The sequence below is a fragment of the Aotus nancymaae genome, unplaced genomic scaffold, assembly GCF_030222135.1.
Source record: "Aotus nancymaae isolate 86718 unplaced genomic scaffold, 86718_ANA_hifiasm-v0.15.2.pri h1tg000022l_1, whole genome shotgun sequence".
NCBI lineage: Eukaryota > Metazoa > Chordata > Mammalia > Primates > Aotidae > Aotus > Aotus nancymaae.
The window spans coordinates 785,460-799,272 of NW_026988435.1; positions in this window are offsets into that span (position 1 = coordinate 785,460).

The following is a 13,813-nucleotide window of genomic DNA, read 5'->3' on the forward strand; positions in this document are numbered from 1 at the left end:
CAAAGTGCTGAGATTAAAGGTGAGAGAAACTACACCCAGCCCATTTCACTTTTAAGACCGTTCACATGTAATTTAAAGAGAACATCCAACTCTTACCCCCAACCCTCCATAAAACTGCCCTCCTCTTTGATCCATTATCCTGTTTTACTCTCTTCCCAGCATGTCACCACCTGCCATTCTTGACTATTCATGTGCTATCTGCCCTTACCTCCCTATTGAATGTAAGGGTCAGACTTAGAATGGGGCTCTCTGCTGTTATTCCACTGTTTGCCCTGCATCTGCAGCATTGCCAGGCCATTTAAAAGTGCTCAATAAATATATTTCATTTTACCCCAAACTAGTTAAGTTTCTCCCAATTCTCCCAGATCTGCTAAAGTTGTCTTTTGATTTATCATCTAAGACAGCATCAGATTTTTTAAACTGGTAGTTATTTAGAATTAAAGACACAAGCTATCAAGATCCACAAAAACATAAATAAAGAATGTTAATGTCTATTTAAAAGTCAACGGTAAGTGCAGTTTGACACAAGTATATTTAATACTAAAATACCTTAAATACAAAGTGACTCATTTCATCGGTTTAATTATCTCACTAGACAAAATATATTATCTGAATTTTATAATGAGATATGATGCATCTGTCATCAAAACGTGCTTTATGTGTGTTCTTAGAATCAAACATAACAGGATTGTGTATGACTTTATGAAAAAAAGGCCAATCACAAAGGGTAGGTAAATAAATAATGCTTTAACCAGTGCGTAGTACACTAAGTAGTTATTCAAAGTCATCAGGCAGAGCAGGGTGCCCTGGCATGCAAACACATCCTGGAGTGCTCTCTAGGTGTCAAGTACTGTTTGAGAAACTTACGCCATTATTTCACTGCTTTAAGTAAAAGTTACTGCAGCACATATAAAATGATCAAAAAGTTTTATTTTACAAAAATGTTTATGAAATAAAATATTATATTCAAATGCATACCAAAAATCTCCAGAAGAACCAGTACTAAAATAGTAACACAAGTGAGCTCTGGGTATTCTGAGTATAATAAATAATTTTTCTATATTTTCTATATCTTTTACATGAAACACAATGATAGTTATTTTAAAGGGAGGGCTTAAAATAGCTACTAGAAAGCTGAAAGACCTGCTGCTCAGAGGTCTCTACATCATATTGCACATTCTTTCCCTTCCCTGACCCCTTGAGAGAGCCAGCAAATTAGCAGTGTTCCTAAGGTAAGAACACAAAAGGCTGCATGAAAAGTTGATGGGTAGTGGTAAAATTGGATAATGAGCTCCTACTATCTTAATCTGTGTTACTTATATTACCCCCAGTCATATTAGATATACTGCTCAATAAAGGCAAGATAGGACAAAATATGTTTGAGTCTATCTTAGATCTATACTGGGTTCTTAGAACATCTCTTTGAAATGGCTTCAAGACACAATGTTCTTTTGAAGTATTTCAGAAGAGAACAATGAAGCAGAGCATCGTTTATGGCATGAGTTCCTGAAACAGGACTTGCCACCTAGAGAGCACTCCAGGATGTCTTTCCACAGCAGTGTGCCCTGCTCTACCTGATGACTGTAAATGACTGTTTAGTGTGCCACAGAATGGTTGGAGCACTGGTTGCTGTGATGTCTAAGTCACCAAAATAATTCAATTCCTCATTATAGAAAGGCTAAAATGTTTCACATCTAAGTACGAATTTATCACTTTCCAGGAAAAGTGATACACAATTTTCTGAAATAAAGATATTAACAACAAATTTTGAATGTGTCTATGCTTTATAGTGAGTGTTCTGAACATGTTTCTTTCTTGTTTTATTTGCCCAGCCAGGCTGGAGTATATTGGCGTGATCTCGGCTCGCTGCAACCTGCAACTCCCGGACTCAAGCGAGTCTCCTGCCTCAGCCTCCTAGGTAGCTGGGATTACAGGTTCATGCCACATGCCTGACTAATTTTTTGAATATTTAGTAGGGACGGGGTTTCATCATGTTGGCCAGGCTGGTCCCGAACTCCTGACCTCAGGTAATCCACCTACCTCAGCCTCCCAAAATGCTGGGATTACAGGTGTAATCAACACCTGGCCAAAGAATAAACACTGAAATTGAGGTTTCTGTTATCCCTTTATTGAATACCACAAAAATACATTTGCAGAGACATATAGAAACTTACTGTTATGCAAATACACATAAAATAGTAAATTCTGTGCTCACAAACTATTTTTTCTTCAACTGCTCTAACTTCTTATTCTCATCCTGTACTTAATGTGTGGGGCCTTACCTGCCCTTTTGCCCCAACCAAGGCATTCTCAGCTTCAAATCAGTTAGCAGAAGAAACTCTTTAACATTTATTAAACTGTTGATTTGACTGGTAAATATAGGCCATTTTTTTACCCCTATTTTTATCCTTATCCATTTCAATAAACGTATAGAAAGAAGGTAGAGCCAGGAGAGATGGCACATTCCTGTATTGTCAGCTCTCCTACAGGATGAGGCAGCAGGAGTGCTTGAGCCCAGGCCAGGAGTCAGAAGCCAGCCTGTGCCACACAGTGAGGACCCATCTCTTTAGGAGGAAAAATGGAGAGGTAAATGCTGCCTGTAAGTTGTGTAAAATAAAATGCAAAAGGAACTAATCAAGATGAAAGTAAGTTCTAAGAGAGGTCTACGTTATGGGTAGACCTTAAAATATAAGACATTCTGGAGTTTGTCAAGTTCTTTAAAAACTGAGTTTGGCATCACTATGACCTCCATGTCTACTTTGATGACTTAGAACCTCAGTTCTGCTCAGTAGCTGTCTCACACAGTCCCTTCAGATCTCTAAGCCTTCCTTTCTGCATCAGCAACATAGGGAGAATATACACAGGCCTTATTTGTATTTGGAAGGTTCTAATAAGATGTACATGAAAACATGTTTTATATCCTAAAGAATAATGAAAAGGCTCACTTTGTTCTCTAACTACCGCATCTACCAAATTGTATAGAATATTACACAGAGGCTTGCCATACACCACCGAACAAAGTTTTCACAGGTACTTGCATGCTTTGTGTATAAGGTACAATCTATTAAGTCTCATACTTATTCGTTCATTCTTTCAGAACTTTTCAATATTCTAAAAAAGGAGTACAGCACTTCCTTGTTACAAATGCACACCCATCATGAGGCTTAATTATCCTGTGAAAGAAAGTAAGAGCCAATCTGAAGTTTAAATACAAGAGCTATAAGACATTTTCTCTATACTAATAAAATCTCTGCTATTAAAATGAAAGAAGTGAGCTGATCATATTTCTATGTCTTTATGATATGACGTTTTCTATTTCAGTGGACTTAGATTTTGTTCAAGAAACTGGGTACCCAGAATTATTTGTAGCTAGATTCATCTATTTCTAACATCCTAAAAGATTTAGACTGAAGGCTGCTGGCCCTGGCTGATGCCTGTCACCCAAAAAGCCTATGTCACCTTGTTACCAGGAAACAACCAAGTCAGGCTACTGGCTCACAATGCCCCACCACACAGCCCCACCCAATGGCTCACAATGCCCATCCCTGCTGCTGCCCACCTTGTGGTCACCGTGCTCCTCTGTGTGAGTCCATTATTCATCGTGGGCTGCTTGAGCTTTCCAGTCCCGAGAAAAGTGTGTGTGTGGAGGGGAGGGTGGTTGTTATTGGAAGTCACCCTGGGCGCTGAACTCAATAGAAAACCCTGGTTACTAATGTCAGTTCCATTAGCATCTCTGGTTTTCTGAGTCTGGCTGCTTTCATTTGCTCAACAAATGTAGTGATACACAAATATTTGACTGATTTTGTAACTAAATGCTCCTCTCCTGTCTTACAATTGTTAGTTTTTGTCGTCAACTTGACCACAGCAAAAAAATGAAATGTTTCCTGTCTCCTACCCTTTCCCATCCTGTAGGAAGGGGAGCCATGAAAACAAACTCTTTTCCACAGGCAGGGTCTGGCCTTTTAACTCTCAAATCTTTACCTTACAAATTCAAGTGTAAAGTCATTTCATCTCTTTTGGAACCTGTAACCATGAGCTAGCTCTACCTGTCTTTCAGAACAAGGAGGTAAACAAAGCCTGTGAAGTTACTGGAGTAGGACTGAAGAGACATTCATGTCAAAGTGGGAATTTTAAAGTAATCAGCGCTCCATGGCTAAACTTTTGGGTAAAACCAAAACAAAAACAACTTTTTTACAGCTCTGACAGTGACATTTCATGCCTTTTGCAGTCATTTTAAGCATGCCCCTCAATTTTTCCTTTGGTTTTCAAATTACAATTGGAAGAAATAAAGCTGCTTCTGTCAAGGAGACTTAAAACCATCTATTAAGAACACCATATAATCTCTTCCATGGCAAAGTCTATTTTAAATTTAACAAGTTTCCAAATATTTGAGTCTGAATTAACCCAATTATTAGCTTCCTTAAGGAATGGGAGAAAAGAAATGATTGGGCCTTTAACTGGCTCCTTCACTGAGGTACCATACTAACTAGATAGGTCAGGCTAAAGAATGGGATGGGGACTCCAAAACTGGAGTATTTGAATTTTCATTGAGGAAAAGGGGAGACTAGACCAAAAAGGCCTCAAGCAAGAAGGCTCAACAACAAAGACAAGAGGCAGGACTAGCCTTTGCCCCCCGTGCCCAGCCCTGGGAAAGCTGACTATAGGCAGGAGGGAGCTGGAAGCTGAGGATGTCTCTGGGGTGAGGGGATGGGAAGGAGGTGGGAGAGGTGGTGGCCAGAGATGTGCCAGAGAGCAAATGGTACCAGTGGCTTCTTTATCTTTGCATTTCTTTGAGTTGGTGATGGGCTGCACGTACTGGACCTCCGTCACTCTAGAATCTGACACAGCAGGCTCTGCAGTGGTAGATGCTGGTGATGCAGCTGCCACAGACGGAGGAGTCTCAGATTCACAACAAGGCGCCACCTTCTGCCTGCACCAGGCACAAGTGAAGCCAGCCCTGGGGCCTAGGCAACAGATTAATGTATTTCCCATGGGTGACCTAGAAGGGGACCTTCAAAACAAAGCAACACACAGAATCAAACAAAAAGAAAAGAAAGAAAAAAGAAAAAAAACAAAACCAAGCAACACACAAAATAAAAAAAAAAAGAAAAAGAAAAAGAAAAAATGCAACACAGCAAGCGCCAAGGGCACAAACACTGCCATGAGTGCAGTCAGAGCTCCTCCTCCCTCCACTACCAGCTTCTGACTGAAGGCTGCTGGCCTTGGCTGATGCCTGTCACCCACAAAGCCTCCTACGTCACCTGGTTACCAGGAAACAACAAAGTCAGGCCAGTGGCTCACAATGCCACATCCCACAAACCCATCCAATGGCTCACAATGCCTATCCCTGCTGCTGGCCACCTGTGGCCACCCTGCCCCTCTTGGTGACTGCATTATTCATCCTGGGCTGCCTGAGATATTCCATTTTTCACTATAGGCCTCAAAAGGCTCAGAAATGTCCCTTCATAGATTCTATATAGAGAGTGTGTCTAACCTGTGAATAAAAAACAAAGGTTTCGTTCTGAGTGATAAATCCACAAACAGAAAGCACTTTCACAGAATCCTTTGAGGCCCACCTCTCACCTTCAGCTTCCTGTTCTCAGTTGTTCGGTCTTCTGTCTTGTGTGCTCTGTCAGGTTCTAGGCTTTGTAAGGGTGAGTTCCATGTCTCCACTCATTTATATGTGCCCAGGACGGTTGGCTCTTGGGAGGGTCTTCATGGCAACTGAGGCCATGGATACTTCGCACTGTTCCTTGAATCCACTTGACATGAAATACTCATCCTGAAATGATGCTTTGAAAGTGATGCTTCCAGTCAATTATGGGTCCACTGTATTATGGGTCCCTAGCACCCAATACATGGCATATAAGAAATGAATGAAAAATAGTGAATGAATGAACTCAAGTGTGCCTACAAGGTGAGAGAAAAGTGGTCCTATTTACTAGGTGTGCTACAAAGGCATCTGGGACTGTTGGCTTTGCTATTTCATAGTAGGTCTGGGGCTTTGAAAGCTGGCATTTCCTCATTCTAAACCTTAAATTCCAATAAATTACCACCAAGTGGACAAAGGTCCATGGGCCAGAGATCTTGGTGTGAACAACATACCTTTTTTGGTTATGATTTATGGACAGGGACTATAAAAACTAAAAACAATGTTTGTGTGCTGACTACCTGCAAGCCATGGTGATAAAACACTCTGTATACGTGATCTTATTCAATGCTTGTTACAAATCCATGAAGTGGACTTTCAGACAAACTTTCTATTCTAGAGCTTTTTGAACAAGAGGCTAGGGTAGTGAGTTTTCACCTACTCAGCAGCAGATTCAGATATTTATCTCATGGCCAATCTTGTTACATGTACACTCCTACATGCTTCTCCTCTTCCTCTCATGATTTTATAGCAAATCCTACACATCATATAATTTCCTCCCTGACTGTCTAGGTATATGTCTGTAAAAGATACAATTTGTTTGTTCTTTCAAGGCAAGGTCTCTGTCACCCAGGCTGGAGTTCAGTGGCATGATCTTGGTTCACTGTGGCCTCTCCTGACTCAGCTTCCTGAGTAGCTGCAACTACACACCCACACCACCATGTCCAGCTAATTTTTTAATTGTATTTTAGTAGAGACAGGATCTTGCTATGTTGCCCAGGCTGGTCTAGAATTCCTGGATTCAAAGGATCTTCCTGCCTTGACCTCCCACACTACTGAGATTATAGGGGTGAACCACTGTGCCCGAAGACAAGAACTCTTTAAAAAATATAATCCCAATACTATGATCAACCAACCATCTCACACCATTGCTCTTTCATATTGCCAACTCTCCTGCTAGCTCCAAATTTCCAGTCATTTCATGTATTTATTGTTTGAATCAGGATCCACATAAAGTCTCTCTTTGGGATTGTTTGATTCACCTCTTAGGTTTTTTTTTTAATCCTGACAGCTTCCCACTTTGATCTCTCTGTTGTCCCTTGCAGTTCATTTATTCAATAAATCAGGCCATTTCCCCATAGTTTGGATTATGCTAAGTGCATTCTCATTATGCTGTTTCTCATACTGTGAATTTTGTTAATTGTATCCTTGTGATGTTGATTAACTTGCTCTTCACTTTGTTCTAGTTTTTATAAATTAGTAGTTTTATCTGAAGACTTGGTAAGATTCAGGTTGTACTTGAGGGTCAGGGCAAAAAGACTGTGCTAGTTTCTTCTGGGAGGAGGTGTGTACTCTCTGGACATCTTTTTCTTAATTGGTGATGTTAATGGCCATTGATCAATTATGGATTAAACAATGAAGGTATTGTTTTGTCACTCCTTCTTCATTTATGAGCTGCCACACTTCCAGAAAGAGACACTACTACTCTAAGAAGGGCCTTGCATGAAGAAATAAATAAATATAAAAAAGAGATTCTTCTTCTTATAAACTGTGTTACTCAATTGTGCAATTTATATAGAAAAGTCGAGTTAGTGGCTTGATTTCTTCGGTTTACCTTTTTTTTAAAGGATGGGCTGTTTCATTTATATCCTTCAATGGTGACCACTTTATTTATTTAGACAGGGAGGATCTAGCTCTGTTGCCTAGGCTGGTATGCAGTGAAGCAGTCATGCTACCACAGCCTCAAACTTCTAGGCTCAGGTGAGCCTCCCATCTCAGCTTCCTGAGTAGCTGGGACCACAGACATGGGCCTTCATACCTGAGTAATTTTAAAAATGTTTTGTAAAGTCCCCCTATGTTGCACAGGCTGGTCTTGAACTCCTGGCTGAAGTGCTCCTCCTAACTCAGCCTCCCAGAGTGTTGAAATTACAGGCATGAGTCACTGTGCCAGCCCATTTTTATTTTGTCAAAAGAATCATTATGAATGCAGACATTCAAACATATCTGATGTATTTCAATTCACTGCAACTATTATCCTTATTAATGTACAAAATGTCCTATCTTTGGTTAGAAGGAGTCCCTTCAGATTGGCTCTTTGGACATGTTGAAATCATCCTAATAATCTTTGATGGATTCTTTGCTATCCAGAGTGACAATATGTTCCAGGCTCCTTACACATTTCTGGCCTAGATCTGGAATCAGCACTTTCTCCGGGAAGGCTTGTTTTCTTTTGTTGGGCAATGGTATTTTGAGACTACAATCTTGGTGCTAGGAATAAAGAGTATAATTTTAAAACTTAAAAAACTGCCTGGCGTGCTGGCTCATGCCTGTAATCCTAGCACTTTGTGAGGCCGAGGTGGGTGGATCACCTCAGGTCACAACTTTGAGACCAGCCTGGACAACATGGTGAAACCCCATCTTACTAAAAACATGAAAAATTATCTGGGCATCATGGCAGAAGCCTGTAATCTCAGCTACTTGGGAGGCTGAGGCAGGAGAATCACTTGGGAGGCGGAGGTTGCAGTGAGCTGAGATTGCATCACTGCACTCCAGCCTGGGCAAAAACAGCAAAACTTTCTCAAAAAAAAAAAAAAAACCACAAAAACTTAAAAATAATTAAAAAATTGACAGCTTTATAGAGGTCTAATTTACATACTAAAATTTACCCATTTTAAGTGTACAATTCAATGATTTGTGTGTGTGTGTGTGTGTGTGAGACAGGGTATCACTCTGATACCAAGGCTGGAGTGCAATGGTGTAACCATGGCTCACTGCAGCCTCAATCTCTTGGGATCAGGTGATCCTCCTGCCTCAGCTTCCTGTGTACCTGAAACTACAGGCTTGTGCCACCACACCTGTTTAAGTGTTTAAATTATTTCGAGAGATGGAGACTCTTTATGTTTCCTAGGCTGTTCTTCAACTCCTGGGCTCAAGTGATCTTCTTGCCGTGGCGTTCCAAAGTGCTGGGATTACAGGTGTGAGCCACTGTGCTTGGTCCAATTCAGTGATTTTTAGTATATTTAGTATATTTACAGAATTATGTAACAATCACCAAATCTAGTTTAAGAACATTTCATCATCCCAGAAAGAAACTTGTGCCCATCAGAGTCACTTTTCAGTCTCATTCCCAGCCCTAGTCAACCAGTAAGCTGCTTTCTATCTCTATATTAGGCTGTTCTGAACCTTTCATATAAATGAAATCATGCGATGTGTGTTCTTTTGCATCTGGCTTCTTTCACGAGGCATTGCATTGTTGAGGTTGATCACTGTGGTAGCATACCTCATAACTCATTTTTAATTGCTGAATAGTATTCCTTTGTATTCCCCACATTTGAATTCCTTTGTCCATTGATGGGTATTTGGCTTGTCTCCACTTTTCGGTTCTTGTGAGTAGTGTTGTTGTGAACATTCACCTACAAGTCTTTGTGTGGACATACATTTTCATTTTTCCTGATTAGATACCTAGAAGTAAAGTTGCTGACTTTAAGGCAATTTTATTTTATTTCATTATTATTTTTGTATATTGAGCCCCTTGCAGTTCTGCTAGAGAAGGCAATTTTATTTTTAACATTTTGAGAAACTGTCATACTATCTTCCAAAAAAGTGGCTGTACCATTTTACATTCCCACTGGCAGTGTATGAGGGTTCTGTTCTCCACATCTTCTCCAGCACTTGGTGTTATGTCTGCTTGGTTGTAGTTATTCTAGTGGGTGGGAAGAGACATCTTATTATGGATTAATCTGCATTTTCCTAGTGACTAACAATGTTGAACACTTTCTAATGTGCTTATTGGACACTAAAATAGTATCTTTGGAGAAATGTTTATTCGTGTTCTTTTCTCATTTTAAGTTGGATTATCTTTTAATATTGAGTTGTAAGAGTTCTTCTGGTTATATCAGTTATTAGATATGTGATTTATAAATATTTTCTCCCATTCTGTGGGCTGTCTTCTCCTTTCTTGATTGTATCTTTTGAATGTGCCAAAGTTTTAAATTCAGCCGATGTTCAATTTTTTATTTTCTCGCTTTTCCCCTTTCCTCCCTTTCCAGGTCTCATTAGGTAGCCCTGGCTGGTCTCCAACTGTGCTTTTGATGTTATGTCTAAGACATCAGTGCCTTACACAAGATCACAAGAATTTACTCTTACATTTTCTTCTAAGAGTTTTATTGTTTTAGTTTTACATTTAGGTCTGTGATCCATTTTCAGTTAATTTTTGTGTATGGTGTTAGGCAGGGACCCAAATTAATTTGTACATGAATATCTAGTTGCCTTGCCACCATTTGTTGAAAAGTCTATTCGTGGTTCGACACAGTGGTTCATGACTGTCATCCCAGCACTTTGGGAAGCCAAGGCTGGAGTATTGCTTGAGTCCAGGAGTTTAAGGCTACCATCTGCCTAATACTCCCCATAATTTCTCCAATGCCTGCCTAATTCTTCCCCCACACCCAGCCCTGGGTAACCACCATTCTACTCTCTGCTTCTATGAGTCAACATTTTTTCTTTTTTCCTTTTTTTTTCTTAACACATCAGTTCCTAAGCAGAGTTCAACTTTTTAAGGATCCACACATGAATGACAACATGCAGTATTTATCTTTCGGTGCTTTGCTTATTTCACTTAGCATAATGTCATCCAGTTTCATCCATGTCATCAAAAATGCAACAATTTTTTTTTCTATTTTAAGGCTGAATAATATTCCATTGTGAATACAGAAACATATATTCCTATATTCCTCATAATTCTGTGTTAAGGCTGAATAGTATTCCACTGTGACTATAGGAATATATATTCCTGCATTCCTTAAATTTTATTGTATGCAAGGATTCTCTTTTCTCCACATCTTCACCAACACTTGTTATCCTAATCCCTGTCAAAATTCCAGTGGTATTACCCATAGAAATAGAAAAAACTAATTCTGAAACTTAATTGGAAGCACGAAAGATCCTGAATAACCAAAGTAATTTTGACTGAACATAAAAACAAAGCTGGAGGAATCACACCACCTGATCTCAAAGTCTACTATAAAGCCATAGTAGTGAAAAAAGCATGGTACTGCTACAAAGATAGACATTATCAACCACTGGAACAAAACAGAGAGCCCAGAAATAAATCCATGAATTTACAACGAATGAATCTTCCACAAAAATGCCAAGAACATACAACCCATAAAAGACATTCTGTTCACAAAATGCTGTTGGAAAAACCTAATATCCGCATGCAAAAGAATGAAATTGAACCTCTATCTCACCCCATATATAAAAATCAACTTGAAATGGGTTAAATGCTTAAATGTAAGACCTGAAAAGCTTCTTGACACTGGTGTAGCAAAGACTTTATGGATATGACCCCAAAAGTGCAGAGAACAGAAGCAAACATAGACAAATGGGCTTTCATCAAACTAAAACTTACACGGAGCCCAAGAAACAATCAATAGAATAAAGAAACAATCTACAGAATGGGAGGAAATATTTGGGGATCATACCCTGACAGGGAGTTAATATCCAAAATATTCAATGAACTCAAACCACTAGATAACAAGAATATAAGTAATCTAATTTTAAATGGACTTGAGTATTTTTTAGTTAAAAAAAAAAAGACACAAGACATGTAAATAAATGGCTGAAAATATGAAAAAAATTCTTGACATCACTAATCATCAGGGAAATGCAAATTGAAATGACAATGAAATGTCACCCCACACATATTAGGATGTCTATTATTGAAAAGATAGGATATCAATTGACTTCAAATGTAATAGTTTCTTTCAAAAATTTCAATTATTTTTCAATTAATCAATTACTTTTTTTCAAGACAGGGTCTTATTGTGTTGCCTGGTGCGATCATGGCTTACTGCAGCCTCAAGCTCCTGAGCTCAAGTCATCCTCCTGCCTCAGTCGCCTAAGCAGCTGCGGCGAAAATTGTGTGCTGCCATGCCTGGCTAATTTTTTTTTTTTTTTTTTTTTTTTTTTTGAGACAGTCTCCTTCTGTTGTCCAGGCTGAGGTGTAGTGATACAATGTCAGCTCACTGCAACCTCTGCCTCCCAGGTTCTAAGTGATTCTCTTGGCTCAGCCTCTGGGGTAGCTGGGATTACAGGCATGCACCACCACACCTGGCTAATTTTGTACTTTTAGTAGAGAGAGAATTTTGCCATGTTGGCCAGGCTGGTCTCAAACTCCTGACCTCAGGTGATCCACCTTCTTCCACCTCCCAAAGTGCTGGGATTACAAGCCTGAGCCACCGTGCCCAGCCATAATTTTTAATGTAATTCAATTTTCATAGAGATAGAGTCTTTTTATGTTGCCCAGGCTGGTCTCAAACTCCTGGCTTCAAGGGATCCTCTTGTGTTGGGATTACAGGGATGAGACATCACATTTGGCTTTCTTTCATGTTTTTTTACACGTTTTCTCTCTCTTGCCAAGTTTGGAGTGTAGTAGCCAATCATGGCTCACTGCAGCCTCAAATTGCTAGGCTCAGGAGATCCTCTCACCTCAGCTTCCTGACCGGATGGGATTGCAGGCCTGTACCACCATGCCTGGCCTATTAAGAACAAATTTTTAGTTTTATTTATCTTTATTTTTTGTAGACAGATCTCACTCTCTATGTTGCTCAGGCTGGTCTTGAACTCCTGGTCTCAAGGCATTCCCCCCCCAACTCAGCCTCACAAAGTGCTGCAATTACAGGTATGAGTACCCAGCCTGAGCTTTCAATTATATTCCAGTGACCTATACATCTGTCTTTGAGCCAGTACAATACTCTCTTGATTACTTTGTAGCAAGTTTTGAAATTAGGAAGATAAGTCATCCAACTTTGTTCTTTTTTTCAGGCTCATTTTGCTTATTCTGTGTCCTTTGCATATCCACATGAATTTTAGAAACAGTTTGTCAATTTCTGCAGAAAAGGTAGCTGGGATTCTGACAGGAATCAGGTTGAACATGTAGACTAATTTGAGGAGTAATGACAATATTTAGTTTTCTGATACATGAATATTGAATATCTTTCACTTATTTAGTTCTTTAGTATCTTTCCACAGTATTTTATTCTTTGAGATGCTATCGTAAATGGAATAATTTTAAGAATTTCATTTATGGATTGTTCATTGCTAGTGTACAGAAATACAACTGATTTATGTATGCTGATTTTGTGAACTTGGTGAACTAGTTTACTTTTTCTTTTTGTTAATTGTACTTTAAGTTATGGGGTACATGTGCAGAACATGCAGGTTTGTTACATAGGTTTACAAGTGCCATGGTGGTTGTCTGCATCCATCACCATGTCATCTACATTAGGTATTTCTTCTAATGCTATCCCTCTCCTAGCCCCCCAACCCAAGAGTCCCTGGTGTGTGATGTTCTCCCTGTGTCCATGTGTACTCATTGTTCAACTCCCACTTAGGAGTGAGAATATGCGGTGTTTGGTTTTCTGTTCTTGTGTTACTTTGCTGAGAAGGATGGTTTCCAGCTTCATCCATGTTCCTGCAAATGACATGAACTCATCCTTTTTTATGGCTGCATAGTATTCCATGCTGTATATGGGCCACATTTTCATTATCTAGTCTATCACTGATGGGCATTTGGGTTGGTTCCAAGTCTTTCCTATCATGAACAGTTTTTTTTTTTTTTTAAATGCGTATGCCTTAGAATTTGCTGTATAAAAGATCATGACATTCAGAAGTAAGACAGTTTTACTTCTTGCTTTCTAACCTGAATCCATTTATATATCGATAGCCTCATTGTCCTGGCCAGAACCAAAGGTGAATAGACCTGCTGAACATGGCCATCCTTGTCCTGTTCCCAATCTTAGGGAAAAAGCATTTAGTCTTGCACCATCAAATCTGTTAACTGCTAGGTTTTCACAGATGCTTTTTATCATGCTGATGAAGTTCCTTCCTGTTTTTAGTTTGTTGAGGACTTTCTTTCACGCATGGGTAGATAATTTTACTCACATT